At 32.3% G+C, this 17,126-nt stretch overlaps 1 protein-coding gene across 1 annotated transcript in view; it reads left to right on the top strand.

The window, feature by feature from the left end:
* LOC129230665 (glucose transporter type 1-like) overlaps positions 1-17,126 on the top strand; it is a 290,489-nt gene that overhangs the window by 88,446 nt on the left and 184,917 nt on the right. The gene's annotated exons all lie outside the window — the stretch shown is intronic.

The raw sequence follows: 17,126 nt of genomic DNA, 5'->3' as shown, positions 1-17,126 counted from the left end.
GACTAAATTGAAACTTTATTTATTTATTTATTTATTGTGCTCTTTAGTTCAGTTATCGTTTTTACATCATTTTATATTTGTTTTTAAATTTCTCAGACGCATTATTCTTTTGTTCCTGCAACTATTTTTTTCCTACTCTCTCTTTTTATTCCCCTTTCGCAAGAATGAAACTTGGATAAACCTTTTTTCTGCTTAAAAAATCTATGATAAATAACTCATTTTGAAATCTTTAATAGAGTCAAATTATTCAAAAGGTATTAAAATACATGAAACTGTTTTAAAGATCGCTAATGCATGTGATAAAAGTTATACTACCAGCAGTGGTGTTCCCATAGGGTATACTCCATATACGCCGTATACTATCAAACATTTTTCAGACGTATAGTGTATACCCTCAAGCTTCAAAAATTTTCATATTATGACATTTATGATTATGATCTCGTATAAATAATGTGCGTAATGGATTACTGGGAGTATGCTCTCAGAAACATTGATGGGAACCTCACTGACTACCTGGTAGCATAAATAATTTCGTGGAGCGCTATTTATACAATTGCAAGTTTGTGCGCATTCCATTTTGAAATGCAAACAAGGCCTTATACACTTGACATAAGATTAAGCTTGGTTAGTCTGTAAAGTATGGAACAACGTTTTTAAACATGATAATTTTTTTAAACTACATATTTTCCAATAGAAACTAGGTTTTCCCCTGTCACTTCTGGGCACATGTATTAAATGTAATTACAGCTGAATTTGAAAATAAGGAAAATATTCCCCACTCAACCTTTGACTCTGTTAAGTCTAGTCAATGAAGTCTAGACAAACTGTTCATCAGAATTAAAAAGCGCTCAAAACCAATTAAGTTGGACATCGAATACTATTTCCAGAGGAAGTAGGGTCACAAACTTTTGACCTGTTCAAAAAAAAAAAAAGAAATTTTGTAAAGTGAAAACTTTCATTGATGAATCAAATGGTAACAATTTTGATTTTCACTACAATAGGAAAATATGTTATAAGAAACACTTAGAAACAGTTGAAACCTTCGTACATGAATAAGAAATTAAAAAAAGTTTGTTTTCATAAACAGTTATGATGAAAATTTGAAGGGAAGAAGGCGTTTCAAGACAAAGAGGTTCTGATCTTTAAAACATTTTGGACGATCCCAGATTGTAGCAAACAATGTTGTTTTTCTTGCATTGAAACTGTTACGGCAAAGAAACACTACTTAAAAGGTTCATTTATTTTTATGTTAGGAAATATACTTTTGGTGACAGAATTGTTCTCCAAGTTGACGACAAAACCTAAAAACTCGCGTCATCGTTGCAAACATAAGTTGTTGTTTTTTCTGCATTGTTACGTTACTGGTAGGGAAATAACTTTTAAAGAGTTGTGTTGCCTTTATGAAGAATTTGCGTGCTGCTTTTTTACCTGTATTGGCACTGTACCAGCAGGGAAATTTTCCAGCGTTGTGTTACTTTTATGAGGAATTTACGTATTGTTTGTTTATCTGCATTGACAATGCACTAGCAGGGAAATAACTTTTATACAGTTCGGTTATCATTATTGAGTTTACGTACTGTTCGCTTCCCTGCTTTAACACTACACGGGCAGGAAAACTACTTTTACAGCATTTTGTTATCTTTATTAAGAATTTTCGTGTTCATTACTTACATTGACACTCTAATTAGCCGGGAAACAACTTTTACAGAGTTCTGTTACAAGGTTGTAAAAACACCGGATTTTTTTTTTTTTTTTTGAAGCTCATGGACAAAGAACGTTTTTAAGTACCCCCCCCCCAAAAAAAAAAAAAAAAACTAAAGCTGGGTTTTTTTTTAACTGTGAATTACTTTTTTTAAATCTTTTTTAGGGAAAAGGTGAATCATTTGTGGCATATGATAGCGTACGCATATGCGTACGCAAAGCGTAGAAATTGTCTTGAGGTGGAAAATGCTGAAAAACTAGTTAAAATTCAGCGTTTTCTGAAGAAAAATATTGAAGACGATGAAATCTGAAACTCACCAAGAACGGTGAAGTTTCAGATTTTGTAGTTTCTATGATTACTAGCAGTTTGGGCCAAGCTACTTCTCAAGTGATGAAATCTATTGTTCTTTATTAATTGCTACATTTTTTTTTCGTATTTTACTTTATTGTATTTCATTTTAATTTGAAAAACTACTGTAGAACCTAAATAAATTGTCTAGATCCCGCTTTACTGAATTCCAGCTTAATCATGATTTTTTTTTTTTTTTTAATTTTCTTTTCCCTGAGTTTCTATTTCTCTGTACAGAGTAGAAGTAATAAACTTTTTTGTAACATAATAAAAATGCTGTTCGTCCTATTGTGTTTTCTGTCCGACCGATTGTAAATCCTGTTCATGTCTAAAAAAATCTCCCTGGTTTATTCGTGATTTGTGACGTGCGTTTGCAGAAAATTATTCCCATGAAAGCTTTTTGGCTAGTGTAGTTTTCTCTGTACAATCTACAAATCTTGAGAAAATCAGACCTGACAGGACTCAGTCAAGAGCTTTTGAATTTTTTCTTGATCAGTTAAAGTAAAAAGCAAAATATATTTATTTAAAATCTTTGAAATATTTTTTTTTTCAATGCCATATACCAATGCCTTAAGAAATTAAGTACATTGGTTTATTGAAATTTGACTAAAAGTAAAGTACAATGCGTTTATAAAGGCATTTTTTATGCGCATTGTCTGTAGTGATGAACAAATAAATAATAAGAGTTAAACTGTGTGAGAGTATTTAAATTAATTAGTTTTATTAAAAACTTCTCAAAAAATTTTTAAAACCAAAAAGTGGGCTAAATTATGGGTTTTTTTAAATGGGTCTTTTCACAAAAAAAAAAACATTGGGCCCAAACCGGCCAACCTTGTTCTGTATCTTTATTAAGATTTTACAAACTGTTTTAAGTACTGTTACGCACTGTGTAAGTAGTGCCTTCCAGACAGTTCAGTGTCACTATATTAGCACAGAGAAACAACTTTTGCAGCGTTCTGTTATCTTTATTGAGTTTACGTTCTATTCACATCTCTGCTTTGAGACTAGATTGGCTGCGAAGCACTTCAGCAGCGTTTTGTTATCTTCATTAAAGAATTTACGTTCTGCTCGTTTCCCTGCATTGACATTGTGCTGGCAAGGAAACAGGTTTTACAGAGTTCTGTTATGTTTGAGAATTGACACGCTGTTCGTTTACCTGCACTAGCACTGTAATGGTAAGGATACACGTTTTACAGAATTCTGTTATCTTTATGAAGAATTTACGTACTGTTCATTTCCCTGCATTGACACTATACTGGCAGGGAAACAAGATTTACAGAGTTCTGTTATCGAGCGGTAAAAAAATTCCTTCAAAACGCTGTTCACATAATTCTTGCTGATTCTTATGTAAAATGATCCCCTGAATCCGAGTAGGACCACAATTTTCCCCTTACGCGTTCAACTTTTTCGAAATGGCACCCCCATTTTTGTATCAGTTTTCGAGTTTCATGGTCGTTATTTTATTTGAAGGGGACGTTATATTAGTCATTAACGCTGTTCTGGGGTGCTAGAGACGCATGAACATTTGGAGCAAGTTGGGAAACTCTTGAGGGGTATTTACTACTAAAATATTCTTAAAATCATCAAAACCGATCTTTTTTCCAGGGGTTTGTTTTACTTTTTCTTTTATTTTCCCGTAAAACTAGAGCACAGGGCGGTCATTCCAAGCTTGTCAGCTTGCGAGATCGAGGTTTTCGCTCACGTGATCAGTTGTGACGTAGAAATGTCGCAAAGTCGTATTCTAATCTACTCGAACCTAGCCGCAAGCTAAGTTCGAGTAGATTAGAACACTACGTTGCGACATTTCTGCATCACAACTGATCACGTGAGCGAGAATCTCGATCTCGCAAGCTGACGAGCTTGGAATGACCGCCCTGGACATAGTCCTATGAGCCCCATATCCAAAAAAAAAACATTTCACGCTCACGCTTTTTTTTTTTAAATACTGGAAACATAATATTTTGCAGAGTCAGAAACTAAAAGCAAATTTTCAGGAAAGAACCTTATATATTCCCGTGAGTTTCCCAACATCATCCACATATGCTTTTGAACTTTGCACCTCTCTATCCTCTCACAAGAGTGTTAACTCCGTTCCCCTCCAAATAAAAATAATGGCTATGAAACTGTCGAAAACTGGGGGGGGGGGGATAGGGACGCATTTCCAAACAGTGGGAAGTGTCGGGGAAAAACGAGTTACATTTGTATTCAGGGGGTCATTTCACATAAGAATCAGCAAGAATTATGTCAGAAGCATTTTGAAGGGTTTTTTCCCCCCGCATAGTTGAAATTACGTATTGCTCGTTTCCCTGTGTTGATACTGTACTGGCAAGGAAACAAGTTTTACAAAGTTCTGCTAGCTTTAAGAATTGACATGCTGTTCGTTTACTTGCACTGGCACCGTATTGACAGGGAAACAAGTTTTACAGAGTTATGTTATCATTATTAAAACGAACCGTTCGTTTACCAGTATTGGCGCTCGACTGGCAAGGAAACGTCTATTACAGAGTTCTGTAATGGGTCATTCTCACAGAAACGGTCATTTATAGGTCCCTGTAATAATTTACGAAGGGGTTCTATGGTTCATACCTAGTTTTGTGGGCTCAAATACTTTTTATAGTTTAATAAGATGATAAAAAAAGTTAAATTTCTATACTTTATTTTAAATGTCTTTAATGCAAATCTAAAGTACCCAAATGTCGTTCCCTAATTTGTCCCCACTGTAAATAAAAAATAAGCAAAAATTAGTTCGCAAACCAATGATAAGTTCACATTTTTGTAGTTTTTATTTCAAAATATTGAAGCATTTAAGTAAAAATTAAATTTTTATTAAAAATTAGTTTACGTAATTATTTTTAAGACAATTTCCTTCCCAGAATCGTAACGAAACAAATTTTTTTCAGCAAAAAGTGCAGTATTTTAGAGCTGGAAACCCAGAAAAATATTGCAACATATTTGCTTCTAAAATTTGTCGGAAATTATTACTTTGGATCTATATGAAAGCATAAAATTTTAGAAGGGGGTTTGCATTTGCCATTCCCTCACATCTGTTTTTACCGAAAAATAAAATAAAACTGCATGAAAACTGCATGATCATAAGTTGCTTCCCAGTTTGAGAATATTTGGATGCGAATATACTCAAATATCAGTTAGGCATAACTACTAAAAAGAATCCAGTTTTAATGAATTAGTGAGGGAATGACGCTTAAGTGAGTTTATGATGCTGAGGGTATGCTGACTATTATTTTTTTTTTCCAGGACCCATATTTTTTTCATAAAGCCATATCTCTAAAAAAAGGTGTCATCAAATTCCACCAACTTTAATTTTTCTGAACTTAATAAGTTCAAAATGACAGTTTTTATGAGAATTATCCCTTTATAAAGACTACGTATACTATTTGTTCAGCTGCATTGATGATTTAGGTATTGTTTAAAGGGACGTGTGAACTTTTTTTTTCTTGGGGAAGGGATCTTGCTCTTTGGGGGAGTACTGAGTGACTTAAGGTTTTGTTGGGCCGTGGTTCCTTAAGGCATCGTTTTTGAAGAGAATTGGTAGGGGGAACTCTCCTGAAGAAATGACTGACAGATATAAGTGATTTCTTTTTTTTAAAGTTTTTTTAAACATTTTTTTACATTGAAAGCGTTTAAAATCCTGGCGTAATTTGCAGATTAAAAGTTTAAAAATTAACATGGTTATTTTCTAAAACGCAGTGGTTAACTTTGAAGAACTTTTACTCAAAGTCAAAATAGAAAATGATGATATGCAAGGGGTTCAATTTGTGATGCCAGATTTAACATATATTATTAATTTGTTTTCTATTTTCCGAACCTTAGACCCTCTAATTTTCTTTCTTAAGTTCTACATTTCATCAAAATGAAAATTAATAAGGATGGTAACATTAAATGAATATCATAATAAATGAGAAAAAAAAACATGCTTCTCTTTTCATTCTCATTTCTTTCTTCTTCTTCCTTTTTTTTTTAGTCTTCATTCCATTTAAAAATTATAACTCAAGTGCTTCATTACATTGTTACTGTTTCTCTGTTATTTGACTGTGAGGGACTTTTTTCTTTCATTTTCAATTACTAACTACTACTAGAGACATCATATTTAGTCCTCATACAAGTGTACTAACATAATTTTGGGCGATAAATAAAAATACGCTTTTAAAATGTACTGAAATACAAACATTCAATAAACAGGTGATAGATATATGAGAATGTTATTTACGAAAAGAAAATGACGTTGTTTCCTGAATTTAAACTCTCGAAGGACTGTCGTAAAATTGCCAATTCTTCTGTCCTTTAAGGTATTGTTCTATGTATAAAAAAAGTTGCCCGCCATTTTGTTAATAAAAAGAGCAAACGTGAAATACGCTTCTTTGGATTCAACTTAAAAGCTTGACAAGCAGAAAGCTCTTTGAAATGCGAGTGGGGTTTATTTTCAGTTACAAATACAAATAAAGTTTATGATGTTTTTCTATAAATGAAAACAAGTCGTCTGCGATAAATGTATCGCCTGCACGAGATTTATTCTGCCTCTTTTCTAGGTACTCTCTCTTACTACTGTATTTTAATAACTTACTTCTTTTAGCTATAAATCTGCTACACGTAAGTTAGCAGGCCTATTGATTTCTGCTTCGCATTTCACTTCAGTTCTTACGGATGTTGATGCTATTTGAAACGCATCATCTGTTCCAGTAAGAATTCTTTCAAATACTATTGTTATTTTATACTAGATTATATGTAAATTCTCGTCCTTTTATTTTATTTATTTATTTTTGTGTGTGTGTTCCTTTAGTTTCCACAAACAAAAAAAGGAAGAGAAATTTAATTTGTTTCTAACCAATTCAAGTTTTGCAATCAAGTTCGAAAAAAAACAGATTATAAACTTATTTGGTTTTTCAATTCTTGAAATTTAATTTTTTTTCTTTTCGAATTTCTGTGCTATATAGTTGATCACTCCATGTTTGTATAACTTGAAATTTTGCTTACATTTCAGTGTAGTTTTTTTCAATCCTAAATATTGTACAAAAATAGCACTACGGAATCATAATATTTAAAAGGAAAATACATAAAGTAATCATCGAAATATTACTTACATGTGCAGTGAGAAAAGTGAGGAAAAGGTTTTTGTAAGGAAATGACATTATTAAAGAAAATTATTTTAAAGCAGGCGAAATGAAAATAAAAACCATATTCTGATGGAATTCACTTAAATGCCTTTGGTATAAAAATTTCTGAAGTTTTAAAAGAATTATAAATCATTATTTATAATTATTACCGTATCTAAGGACCCTATATTTGAGAAACACAACAATGTCGGTCGGGTATGGCATGTAGTTCTTCCCAGGTTGAATGGAGATAACATAATGCTTAATATTGCTTTTTTTACCTAAAATAAAATATAAGGAATATTTATTTTTTAAGTACTGCTAACCAATCTTAATTATTAAAAATATTTCAAGTGATTAGTTTTTATATTTTTACGCTACGTAAATCATTAAACTTCCCTTTTGTCAATTAAAAAAAGTCAACAATTATAAATATTTGTTTTGATTACTATGCAAATACACTTGCTGACAAATAATATATTAAACCTTTTCCAATTTTTCTACTAACGTATGTACTTAAAAGCTTAAATAAGATTATTTAAGGCTTTTTAAACATGATTTGGAAAGTTCATAAAAACAACATTGTTCTCCAAAGTGCCGTTCCTTGTTAATTTTTTCCCCTTCAGTATGTAACAAATGGCGCTTGGGGATATGAGTTCCACAATTACGCCATTCTGTTTCTTCTTTGGAAGGAACTTTTTTTCTTGGGCAAAAAGTTCTTTGGTATTCTTTTCTATTCGATTTCTTTGTTCTTTTGTTCTTGTTTAATTTTTTGCTTCCAGTGATCTTTGAATTGAATGAAGAAAAAAATAATCTAAAATTAGCGTATGTCAACGACTTCTAATGCTGAAATAGAATCATTTGAATTTGTGTTCTTTAATTCAGCTTTCATATTCTCTTGTAATGGGACAACAAATAGGCGATTCAGCTAGAACTTGTCGAGTCTAATTCTCTTGTTATGTTTATATTTTTTTTACTCTTTCAATTTCTATTGATTATTGCATCTTCGTTTAATCCTTTTTTTTTTTGACAAGTATTTGAAACGGTCGACAATGTGGCGTAGTGGTTAGACGCTGGTCTGTTGCACCCAAAGGTGCAGGTTTGATCATGGCTCCAGTCGGTGGATTTTCAAGATGCAGAAAATCGACGTCGTCCAGTATGTGTCGAAAAAGATCCCTTGAGTACTCGTTTGGCTTTGAGTGCTTTCAGCAAAATTAATCTTCTAGTGTAGTTTTACATTGAATAGAAGTCATGTGCCTCCATCTGTTGGGGAAAATGGGATTCCAAGTTCTCGTGGAAAGAGCATCCGGTGATAGTGGTACTACATAAAAGAATGGATGCTATATCAGGAAATTGCGCTAGGTCTGCAAAAGGTAGTACCTCTAACGGAGACCCGTTAGAAAGAAAAAAAATTATTTGAAACTAAAATAGATTTTTCGTAACACAAAGACTTTTCTTGATCAACGGAACACTACAAAAACTATGTTGCAAATAGATTGTTACGGTAAAGATAGTATGTTGGGTACAAAACGATGTTCTATGAGAACCAATTGCAAAGAATTCTCTTAAATCCTTAGTGCAAAAACTTAAATCATGGAAAGTACCCGATGAACATTATACAAAAGTATGTAGCCTAATAAAAGTATGTATTCTAATAAAAGTTTCCATAATGCTCGTTATTTTGAGAATTTCAACCTACCGACATTAGTGTGGCGACTGAGGGGTGTAGTTGCTAGCGGTGGTCTCTTACGCTCAAAGGCCGCTGGTTCGAACCCAACTCCAGTCGGTGGATTTTAAAATGCAGAGAATCGACAGCATCCATGTCGTATGATTATGCGGCATGTAAAAGATCCCTCGAGTACCAGTTTCGTTTAGAGTGCTCGTGGCAAAATTGAATTTTCAGTGCAGTTTCCCATCGAATAAAGCCCAGGTGCCTCCATCTGGTGGGGAAATCGGGTAAGAAAATTCTCGTGATTAAAACATCCACGACAGTGGTGTCACGTGAAAGAATGGATAATATAGCGTGGAATCGCACTAGGACTATAAAAGGTTGTACCTCGAACAAAGCAGCAACATTAAAAAGAAAAAAAAAAGAAATTGGTTCAAACAAGATTTAGATCCATTGGAGATAAAAACGCATGAATTTATTCTTAGACATTACTTTTCTGCCGTGGGACGGTAAAGGGCAGTATCTGTAGGAATGAATTATCATGGTATTTGAAGAAACGCGCTTTGGATTCCGTATTATTAATGGGGAAATATTGAAAGTTGAAGGGGTTTTTTTTTCAGCGGAAACCAAATAAGCAAGCTTGTACAATAAAGCTAAAGTACAATGGATGACAAAAATTCAAAACAAAAATATAAATGAAAAATTTGCAGATATTGTCTTTTACCTTCCCATGGCAGTTTTAATCACACAATTTTTCATTTCTATTGCAAACGACGAAAAATTCTTAAATTTAATACTATTTTTCTTTGCTGCTTTAAAAATTATTCTAATGCAGTTTTTCACCATTGCTTATTTTTTTTAAAAATATTCTCTCTTTCAACTACGATATATTCGAAACTAAAGGCTCAAGCATTAAAATAGCAATATCATTTTTGTGCCAAAAATACACAAGTGACTTTTTTTTTATGGTTTTTCATCGCAAAAAAATTTTAACAGAAAAATGTTGTTTGAAAGTGTCTGCGTAAATATTATCGGTTGCGAGCGATTTATTTTGGTACGCTTTCCTTTCAATTTTTCCTTTCTGCTTAACCTTCAATATGTGTTTGGATTTCTCCATGAAACATGTTATTTGCATTTGAATATTTTATATGCGTTTAGCTATGTGTATATTTATTTTATTGCTTCTTACTTTTAATGGGTCGCTTTATGTTATTTGTATATTTGCTGTAGGTAAACTCTTACGCTTTTGTCGTCAGTTTTAATGTTAAAAAAAATTGCATTTCAAAATGAAAATCATGTATTAAAATAATAAAAATTACGTTTGGAAGCAGGAGTAGAAATATTCCAGCGTTGTTGCAGTTCAACTTTGCATTTGATTTTCATTGAGGTAAAATTATTACCGTGAAGCATTATTGATAGAAATAACCAAATGGTGTTAGAATATGTTGTAGTGATTGTTTGGAATAACTTCCTGTTTTTATTTTGAATAATTTTGATTTTACTTTCTCTTGCGTAAAAACCCATTGTCAGGTTACTTGTTTTTGATTGGAATAACTGGATAGTTATTTGAAGTTTATCAAACATTTAAAGTGATTATAGAACGAAGTCGTGTGGAATAACTTTTAAGGCACTAGCTTTTGACTTTGTTTTTTTTTTTTTTTTGTTTTTTTTTTTGGCGAATACCATAATCAAATTAACAGTTTTGTTTGAAATAATCAAATGGTATGGAAAAATATTGAAGACCTATTTTAGAATAATAGTTTTTCTTTTTCTTGTATCAAGTACCACCGCCAATTTGCTGTTTTTTTTTTAATTATTAAATCGTCATTCGAAGTTCCTTAAACATCCGTAGTAAGTATAGCACTAAAACAGCTTGGGATAAAATTTTGAAAAATAGTTTTGGAGTAAGATTCTTTCTTTTTCACTATGCTCAAATCGCTAGTTTTGATTGATATAATCAAATAGTTACTTAAAAGTTATTGAAATCAATGATGAGCATAACACTTAAGTGAATTGGAAAACTTAAAAAGAAAATTATTTAAAGAATTTCGAATTATTCTTAGTGGTCCAAATATTAGGCAAAACCCCGATTTTGATTGAAGTAACCAAATGATCATTCGAAAATCTTTAGTAATCATTGTGCTTAAATAAACAGGAATATTTTTAAACATAAGTTTTTTTCTTCTTGTCTTTTTGAACATCGAAAAAAAAAAAAAAATACTTCGTCTACTGATTTTGATAAAGCAACAAAACACGTAGTGACCATTAAAAAAACTTAGAACGTGGGATTATAAAAACTATTATCCGTAGTAACCATTCTTAAACGGATTGGAATAGTTTTAAGAAACAATTTTGAAGATTTTCTTTTCTTCTAAAATTCAAATACTTTAGTAAATAACTTTTTGAACGAAATAACCAAATAATCATTTGAGGCAGGAAGAAGTAAAGGAATGCAAGTGGGCATTTTCAAGTTTTGAGTAAAACGTGTTTCATTGAACATTTTTTACTTCCTTTTACGAAGTAGTATGTTGTGGCCTTTACGAAACTTTCTGCTATATTTTTCTTTTTTTTTTCTGATCCCTCCCCATGCTTGACGAGGAAGCAATATTCCCAACAAAAACAAAATTACACATGCAAAAACTTGACGACCATCCCAATGTCTGAATTATTGCAAAAGCAGAGCAAAGAGCGAAAATCGAAAGTTATTTTAAAAGCCTTGCTTGAATTAATTACAAATATTTTATTTGTTAACAAATATAAGATGGCAACAGTTAAAAATTTTAAATCATTGAGATAATATTTCCGATCATTTCCATACAATTAAAATCACGAGAAATACGCAGACGACAATCTATTACGATTTATCTTTCTTATTGTTGCATTAATAAAAATATTTTTATTCGCAAAAAAAAAAAAAAAAAAATCAACACCTCTTGGAGCGATTGGCGTCAAAATTGAACCAAAGCCTGTTTACATATGGATTCACATATATTCCAAATTTCAACCAGAACGTAGCATTACTTCTTGAGATAGGGCACTCACAATGGAAAAAAAGAACGGGCGATTGCGCTACCCCTTTTTTAGCTGTTGACACCAAAATAAAATCAGCTCTACTAAGGGCTACTTGCCGATAAATTTTTCTTTCATTCCGTTCATTATTTCTTGAGATACAGCAGTCACAATTGACGACAAAAAACGTTCTATAGCTCAACCCCCGTTTGAGTTATTGACACCGAAATTGAATCAGCGCCTGTTCCTGTTAATGGCAACATATGGACCTAATTTTGTTTGATTCCGCCAGTTACTTCCTGAGGAATAGCAAGCAAGGCTAACTCAAAAAACGTCCTATTGCTCCACCCCTTTGGAGGAATTCGCGCCAAAAACCAATGGGCACAAGTTCACATAGGGACAAATAAGTGTACCAAATTTCGTTCGATTTCATGCGGTAGTTTTTTCTGTAGAGCGGCCAAAAAAAACTGGTCACACACAGACGTGATACACGGACACACACATAGACAGACAGACATTTTCCAAAAAGGGTCGAAATGGACTCAGCACACCTCAAAACGTTCGAATCCTTCAACATTCGAAAATTTGCACGAATCCAATACTTTCTTCTATATATTAGATATAGAAGAAAGTAAAAAGGAAGTATTGCATTCGCGAAAAAATTTTCACTCAAAAATCGACCTTAATTTCCATGTTCCAATTAATCCATGTAATCCATTCATTTTCCGAATGAATGTTGTTTTTTTTCCCCGACTCGATCACACGTGGATAAGTGCCTAAGAACGTATAGACACGCGAAATATCCATTTTGACGATTCCTGATTTAGTTACAACGAGTTTTTTCGTGACGTATGTATGTGCGGATGTATGTCGCATAACTCAAGAACGGTATGTTCTCGAAAGTTGAAATTTGGAACGTAGACTCCTAGTGGGGTCTAGTTGTGCACCTCCCCTTTTGGTTGCATTCGGGTGTCTCTAACGGGGTCTTTTGCCCCTTTTTGGGGGGAAATCATTGTTAATTTCGATGTAATCTCAAGTGATGTTACAATTTGGCGGACACTTGGCGATATATCGCCAGTTTTTTGGTCGCCAAGTTTTGTCGCCAACTTGGCAACAAATTTGGCGGGTTTTTTTTTTTTTTAAATCTTGTTTCAATTTGGCCACTGTTGGTGTGTTATTTAGCGTGTAAACTATTGAATCACATTGAAATTACCAAAAATGGGAAAATGACATTAAATAGGATTAAAAGGAAGTCATGTGAGGCACACATCAGCTCGTTTTAAATAATGCTCTTGCCCCAAGACAGAGGAGGGGTTCACCTACCATTTGTACTGGTTTTATCTCCAAATTTTTAATTTTGCCAGTTACATCCCTTTGCTCCTCACTGCCTTATTTGAAGTTCTTAAAGCATAATTGTCATAGTATATTGTGACCATGGAGAAAAAAGGTCTAAAATCTTTCAAAATTGTTAGTTTACATTTTTTTCGCACCGCTTGATATCTGTAACGAAGACAGGTGTGATATGCTGTTTGAATGTCTTCAAGGTATTTCAATCAAAACTAGCAACTTGACAATAGTATTTCAATAATATGACAAAAAAGAACACATTATTCCGAATCATTTCAATAAAAACTAGCAAATTGACTAGTATTCCAATAGTTTTTTTTTTTTTTAAATCAAATTATTTCAAATATTTTCAATCAAATCAAGCAGTTTGACTGTAGCATTTGGGTAATATGAAAAGAATGTCAAAGTGTTCCAAAACTATTAAACTCTAAACAGTTTGCAGTGTCAACAATATTTAGTACAACTGTGCAACAAATACGCTTCATTATATTTTAAAAAATATTTACCATTATTACTTCCAAACTATGATTGAAATAGTCACTTGAAAATACAAAAAAAAAAAAAAAAAATCATCGTGACTCTAGTGCTTTTGATTAAAATAGCCAAATCTCTATGTTTTTCTGCTTGTTTTTGCATTTATGTTTCTGAGTTATTATTTATTTAAGAAAACTTAGAGCAATGCTTTTTTTTTTCTTTGAGCGTATGCACACAAATAAATGCCAAAGGATTCGAAAATTCCATTTTTATTCACTCCTAAATAAACCTTATTTCAAAAAGACATTTCTTGTCAAAACTTGGAGAAGTTTCTAAAAAACTCTTAAAACAAGACATACAAAAGCTATATTCAACTTCTCACTAAGGCCTGTCTAAAGAATGGGGAAAATAAAAAGCACTTTTACTTTCACTTTGTGCTTTCTCCTCAATCGCAAAGAAAGAAAAATCACGCGTCAGTGACCCTCTCTCTCAAAACATACCTTGAAAAAACTTAAAAACAAAACTTTTCGGGGCTACAAACTTCTCTTAGTTTATTTCCAACCATGTCTTCTACAACACTGATAAATGATATTTCCCGATATTCTTCACTATTATTTCTAGATAGGCAAGTCCTTGTCTCACTTCTCAAGACTTTTTTCCCGCTTTTGTGAAAATTTTTCTTTAGATTTGAGTCTTTATCATACTTTGCGGGGGGATTTTTTTTTCTTTTTCTTCATCATTACGAATTTGTTTAACAAGAATTAAATTTAAGTGGCTTTTTTTTTTCCTATTTCATTCAGAGACTTCTTTAGTAGGAAAAGATTATCTTCGGAAGTAGTTTTGTCAATTTAAATAAGACAAAATTTCTTTCACCTGTCTATAAAAATTCAGATGCTTTAACATTAAAAGAGTGTGTGCGTGGGGGTGGGGCGGTTATACAAATCTATCGCTACGTTACTAATCGTAGGATGGTTCTTTGATAAAGATTAGATTGTCTATATGGCTAAAGATGACTGATTATCTCTATATATTAAAGTAACGTCAAAGAAATTGTGAAATTCCGTCTGTAATGGGCCTGCGTTCAAGAGCATAGTCCCCATAGCACTAACAGCCATGAAATTTTGTATAAAATTACTTCGAACCTTGGGGGTGTGTCCATGAAGGTTTTCATTTTAAATTTTAAATTATCATCATTATTTTTTTATTTATTTATTAATTTATTTATTTTGTAATTAATTTTTAAACTAATATTTCGCGTAAATTACAAAAATGACGAAAGATTTCTCACGCCCTCAACATTCCATGTTGTTCGAAAGATTTTTTTTTTTTTTTTTTTTTTGGCTTCGGGTGGGAGCGGGATTGTGTTCTAATTATGAGCTCTTTACTTTTTTATTTCTTATGGGATGAAGAGGGGAGTTTTCATTTTGTTCGAAACGGAACTCGTACAGCGTTTTTTTATCTGTTTCTTTCTAATAGACGATTTAAATCTTTGCGAGTCAAATAAAGGGTTAAGCAATCTTCGGAGATCGGTGAGCGTCAGCGAGCAGGGGGCGGAGCTAGTAATGTATATAAATAGTGAGTTGATTATAAAATGTATATGTAACAACTGGGAATATTTTTGCCAACTCTTTATTTTGGACACGGTTTAAAAATACAATTCTAAAATTATAGATTCAAAAAACTCGTTAAAACATGATCATTTTTAACAGAAAACTTTCTTTTAAAATTTCAAGTAACACTAATAAAACGCGCTTTAAGAGAAAATAAATAACCGAAGGGGTGTTTTGAGTGAATACATAAAATGTGTAGTAGGCTTGTTTTCATTTTGTTCACTACCTTTTGTTCTAGGCACGTAAATTTTTATTACCATCATTCGAAACACAACTGCCAGGGAAAAAGTATTCATGAATATTTTAGCCATTTTTCTCTCCATGTGCACACGGTTTTGAAATAAAAGCATCTTCTTCTTTTCAATATGTCGTTGTTTCTCACTTGAAAACTAAATATTATTTTTTTATTTATACTTTCTCTATGGTCAACGTTTATTTATTTTGCAATGAACTTCTATTTTATTCAGTTTGTTTCCGAGTTGTAGCCAAATCGATGACGAATTAGAATTCGAACTTGGATTCAGAAAATAGAATTTAAGCGAATAGCGTTCTGTCGCACTTAAAGATGTACATTTGTTTTTAATATTTTTATTATTTAAATTCAATAGAACATGCATCCTCTCATGATAAATTTAATATAAAACACCCTGAAAACATAAATATGGATATTACTTTCAGTATAAAATTTAGCTCGTACTTTTCGCATTTGTAGCCTATCGAAAATTCTGATAAGGTTTTTCTGGCACTCGTAAGCAGTTTGCTGTGTAGGATTTCACACATTCCTGAAGAATTAAAAATTCTGAATTGTATAGAATAAAATAAGAATTCACATCAAAAAAATTTTATGCTGTGCAAAGAAAAACTTTCAAATGTCTGCCAAACGAATCATTTTGATACACTGTTCCATTACTGTAAAAATACTTATTTCGCGAGCTGTAATTTGCACGAAAATGGAAATATTGGTGATTTTACGAGCTGAAAACTTCGTGAATTTTATGTAAAAAAAAATATTTCACTAGGCTAAAATTTTTGTGGCTACGACGGGCTCGCTAAAATAGTGAAAATTAAAGCCTCGCAGAAATAAGTGCTTTTATAGTATTAAAATCTGCTTTTTTACTTGTTGGGATATTATGTGAACATTTTAAAAATCGATTGCTAAAAGGAAGTTGAAACTTCTGAGATACTGTGTTTTTTTTTTTTTTTTTCTTCTTGTAATAAGCATGAAGTGTTTTCTTTTCTTAATTTGACACTTGAGGTTTTGCTAGTCTAATTTAAAATCCTAATTGCAAAACTCGTCACTGTAATTTATAAATTTTGCTTTTGACGAATTTATTTTAGCGAAACTCCATGAACGAAAGATATGTAGTCTGGCTCTAATAAGTCGACTTCCGGTTGCTGAAGCTAAAAGGATTCCTTTTTCTTGAAATAGGGGTGAGGGTGTTTGTGTGTGATTCGAAATTTCCGAAAATTTTGGACTGATAACACATTCTAAAATTGAAAAATAATTTTTAAAAAACTTTTAAAAGGTTATTTTTTTTTCAATGAATTCGATGATTTTTATTGCACATTTGAAGAGTTTTTATGGAGGGAGGGGGAGGGGCAAGTTTCCGAAATTTTCACACCGTCTTCAGAAAATTTTACTTGAGTTCACTATCACCCCTAGGGTAAAAAATACCGCTCCTGTTTTTTTTCCCACCAAGCTACGCATTTGCTCTGTCGTTAAGGATTAATAGCGTTGTGCCAATCTAAGCTTTTCACTCTTCTCAATTCAAGCATAGATGAGTGCGTCCAAGGATAAACATCTTTTTACCAACCAGAGCCAGACTATAGTGTTCCTGGCAGCAGCCCACCATTCA

This window comes from Uloborus diversus, chromosome 9, assembly GCF_026930045.1.
Source record: "Uloborus diversus isolate 005 chromosome 9, Udiv.v.3.1, whole genome shotgun sequence".
NCBI classification, from domain to species: Eukaryota; Metazoa; Arthropoda; class Arachnida; order Araneae; family Uloboridae; genus Uloborus; species Uloborus diversus.
This window is presented reverse-complemented; position numbering and strand designations above follow the sequence as displayed.